Raw genomic sequence first — 5,160 nt, forward strand, 5'->3', positions numbered from 1 at the left:
CTCTCTCCTCTTGAGTCCCCCTCTTTCTCCTCCTGCCCATCTCTATCTCCCTCCTCCCTCTCCTCTTCTCCATGTAACTCGGTGAACCTCTCTGGGTATCCCTAACGGGGGAGAAACTTTCCACCATTAACATAGAAGTTTTATTATCAGTGCTGTATAGTTGGAGAAGTCCTGAGACTATAGGAAGAATAAAACTGAAATCCAGAAGCAGGAGACTTAAGCCCAAAACCTGAGAACACCAGAAAACTCCTGACTACATGAATCTTTAAGTAATAAGTGACCCTACAAAAGCCTCCATACCTGCAACGAAACCAACCACCACCCAAGAGCCAATAAGTTCTAGAGCACGACATACCACGCAAATTCTCCAGCAACGCAGGAACATTGCCCTGAACGTCAACATACAGACTGCCCAAGGTCACACCTAACACATAGACCCATCTCAAAACTCATTACTGGGCACTCCATTGCTATCCAAAGAGAAGAAATCAAGATCCGCACACCAGAACACTGACGCAAGCTTCGCTAATCAGGAAACCTTGACAAGCCAATCGTCTAACCCCACCCACTGGGTAAAACCTCCACAATAAAAAGGAACCACAGACCTCCAGAATACAGAAAGCCCACTCCAGACACAGCAATCTAAACAAGATGAAAAGGCAGAGAAATACCCAACAGGTAAAGGAACATGAAAAGGGCCCACCAAGTCAAACAAAAGAGGAGGAGATAGGGAATCTACCTGAAAAAGAATTTAGAATAATGATAATAAAAATGATCCAAAATCTTGAAAGCAAAATGGAGGTACAGATAAATAGCCTGGAGACAAAGATTGAAAAGATGCAAGAAATGTTTAATAAAGATCTAGAAGAAATAAAAAAGAGTCAATTGAAAATGAATAATGCAATGAATGAGATCAAAAACACTCTGGAGGGAACCAAGAGTAGAATAACGGAGACAGAAGATAGAATAAGTGAGGTAGAAGATAAAATGGTGGAAATAAATGAAGCAGAGAGGAAAAAAGAAAAAAGGATCAAAAGAAATGAGGACAACCTCAGGGACCTCTGGGACAATGTGAAACGCCCCAACATTCGAATCATAGGAGTTCCAGAAGAAGAAGACAAAAAGAAAGGCCATGAGAAAATACTCGAGGAGATAATAGCTGAAAACTTCCCTAAAATGGGGAAGGAAATAGCCACCCAAGTCCAAGAAACCCAGAGAGTCCCAAACAGGATAAACCCAAGGCGAAACACCCCAAGACACATATTAATCAAATTAACAAAGATCAAACACAAAGAACAAATACTAAAAGCAGCAAGGGAGAAACAACAAATAACACACAAAGGGATTCCTATAAGGATAACAGCTGATCTATCAATAGAAACCCTCCAGGCCAGAAGGGAATGGCAGGACATACTGAAAGTAATGAAAGAGAATAACCTACAACCTAGATTACTGTACCCAGCAAGGATCTCATTCAGATATGAAGGAGAATTCAAAAGCTTTACAGACAAGCAAAAGCTGAGAGAATTCAGCACCACCAAACCAGCTCTTCAACAAATGCTAAAGGATCTTCTCTAGACAGGAAATGCAGAAAGGTTGTATAAACGTGAACCCAAAACAACAAAGTAAATGACAACGGGACCACACCTATCAATAATTACCTTAAATGTAAATGGGTTGAATGCCCCAACCAAAAGACAAAGATTGGCTGAATGGATACAAAAACAAGACCCCTATATATGCTGTCTACAAGAGACCCACCTCAAAACAAGGGACACATACAGACTGAAAGTGAAGGGCTGGAAAAAAATATTTCACGCAAACGGAGACCAAAAGAAAGCAGGAGTCGCAATACTCATATCAGATAAAATAGACTTTCAAATAAAGGATGTGAAAAGAGACAAAGAAGGTCACTACATAATGATCAAAGGATCAATCCAAGAAGAAGATATAACAATTATAAATATATATGCACCCAACATAGGAGCACCGCAATATGTACGGCAAACACTAACGAGTATGAAAGAGGAAATTAATAGTAACACAATAATAGTGGGAGACTTTAATACCCCACTCACAACCATGGATAGATCAACTAAACAGAAAATCAACAAGGAAACACAAACCTTAAATGATACAATGGACCAGCTAGACCTAATTGATATCTATAGGACATTTCACCCCAAAACAATCAACTTCACCTTTTTCTCAAGTGCACACGGAACCTTCTCCAGAATAGATCACATCCTGGGCCATAAATCTGGTCTTGGAAAATTCAAAAAAATTGAAATCATTCCAGTCATCTTTTCTGACCACAGTGCAGTAAGATTAGATCTCAATTACAGGAAAAAAATTGTTAAAAATTCCAACATATGGAGGCTAAATAACACGCTTCTGAATAACCAACAAATCATAGAAGAAATCAAAAAAGAAATCAAAGTATGTATAGAAATAAATGAAAATGAAAACACAACAACCCAAAACCTATGGGACACTGTAAAAGCAGTGCTAAGGGGAAGGTTCATAGCATTACAGGCACACATCAAGAAACAAGAAAAAAGCCAAATAAATAACCTAACTCTACACCTAAAACAATTAGAGAAGGAAGAAATGAAGAACCCCAGGGTTAGCAGAAGGAAAGAAATCTTAAAAATTAGGGCAGAAATAAATGCAAAAGAAACTAAAGAGACCATAGCAAAAATCAACAAAGCTAAAAGCTGGTTTTTTGAAAAAATAAACAAAATTGACAAACCATTAGCAAGACTCATTAAGAAACAAAGAGAGAAGAACCAAATTAACAAAATAAGAAATGAAAAGGGTGAGATCACAACAGACAACACTGAAATACAAAGGATCATAAGAGACTACTACCAGCAGCTCTATGCCAATAAAATGGACAACTTGGATGAAATGGACAAATTCTTAGAAAAGTATAACTTTCCAAAACTGAACCAGGAAGAAATAGAAGATCTTAACAGAGCCATCACAAGCAAGGAAATCGAAACTGTAATCAGAAATCTTCCAGCAAACAAAAGCCCAGGACCAGATGGCTTCACAGCTGAATTCTACCAAAAATTTAGAGAAGAGCTAACACCTATCTTACTCAAACTCTTCCAGAAAATTGCAGAAGAAGGTAAACTTCCAAACTCATTCTATGAGGCCACCATCACCCTAATTCCAAAACCAGACAAAGATGCCACAAAAAAAGAAAACTACAGGCCAATATCACTGATGAACATAGATGCAAAAATCCTTAACAAAATTCTAGCAAACAGAATCCAACAACATATTAAAAAAATCATACACCATGACCAAGTGGGCTTTATCCCAGGAATGCAAGGATTCTTTAATATCCGCAAATCGATCAACGTAATACACCACATTAACAAATTGAAAGATAAAAAACATATGATTATCTCAATAGATGCAGAGAAAGCCTTTGACAAAATTCAACACTCATTTATGATTAAAACTCTCCAGAAAGCAGGAATAGAAGGAACATACCTCAACATAATAAAACCTATATATGACAAACCCACAGCAAGCATCACCCTCAATGGTGAAAAATTGAAAGCATTTCCTCTGAAATCAGGAACAAGACAAGGATGCCCACTCTCACCACTACTATTCAACATAGTGTTGGAAGTTTTGGCCACAGCAATCAGAGCAGAAAAAGACATAAAAGGAATCCAGATAGGAAAAGAAGAAGTGAAACTCTCGCTGTTTGCAGATGACATGATCCTCTACATAGAAAACCCTAAAGACTCTACCAGAAAATTACTAGAGCTAATTAATGAATATAGTAAAGTTGCAGGATATAAAATTAACACACAGAAATCCCTTGCATTCCTATACACTAACAATGAAAAAACAGAAAGAGAAATTAAGGAAACAATACCATTCACCATTGCAACAAAAAGAATAAAATACTTAGGAGTATATCTACCTAAAGAAACAAAAGACCTATACATAGAAAACTATAAAACACTGATGAAAGAAATCAAAGAGGACACAAACAGTTGGAGAAACATACCGTGTTCATGGATTGGAAGAATCAATATTGTCAAAATGGCTATTCTACCCAAAGCAATCTATAGATTCAATGCAATCCCTATCAAGCTACCAAGGGTATTTTTCACAGAATTAGAACAAATAATTTCACAATTTGTATGGAAATACAAAAAACCTCGAATAGCCAAAGTAATCTTGAGAAAGAAGAATGGAACTGGAGGAATCAACCTGCCTGACTTCAGACTCTACTACAAAGCCACAGTCATCAAGACAGTATGGTACTGGCACAAAGACAGAAATATAGATCAATGGAACAGAATAGAAAGCCCAGAGATAAATCCACGAACCTATGGACAGCTTATCTTTGACAAAGGAGGCAAGGATATACAATGGAAAAAAGACAATCTCTTTAACAAGTGGTGCTGGGAAAACTGGTTAACCACTTGTAAAAGAATGAAACTAGAACACTTCCTAACACCATACACAAAAATAAACTCAAAATGGATTAAAGATCTAAATGTAAGACCAGAAACTATAAAACTCCTAGAGGAGAACATAGGCAAAACACTCTCCGACATAAATCACAGCAAGATCTTCTATGACCCACCTCCCAGAATATTGGAAATAAAAGCAAAAATAAACAAATGGGACTTAATGAAAATTAAAAGCTTTTGCACAACAAAGGAAACTATAAGTAAGGTGAAAAGACAGCCCTCAGATTGGGAGAAAATAATAACAAATGAGGAAACAGACAAAGGATTAATCTCAAAAATATACAAGCAACTCCTGAAGCTCAATTCCAGAAAAATAAACGACCCAATCAAAAAATGGGCCAAAGAACTAAACAGACATTTCTCCAAAGAAGACATACAGATGGCTAACAAACACATGAAAAGATGCTCAACATCACTCATCATCAGAGAAATGCAAATCAAAACCACAATGAGGTACCATTACACGCCAGTCAGGATGGCTGCTATCCAAAAGTCTACAAGCAATAAATGCTGGAGAGGGTGTGGAGAAAAGGGAACCCTCTTACACTGTTGGTGGGAATGCAAACTAGTACAGCCACTATGGAAAACAGTGTGGAGATTTCTTAAAAAACTGGAAATAGAACTGCCATATGACCCAGCAATACCACTTCTGGGC

The sequence above is a fragment of the Muntiacus reevesi genome, chromosome 8 (assembly GCF_963930625.1).
Source record: "Muntiacus reevesi chromosome 8, mMunRee1.1, whole genome shotgun sequence".
Classification (NCBI taxonomy): Eukaryota; Metazoa; Chordata; class Mammalia; order Artiodactyla; family Cervidae; genus Muntiacus; species Muntiacus reevesi.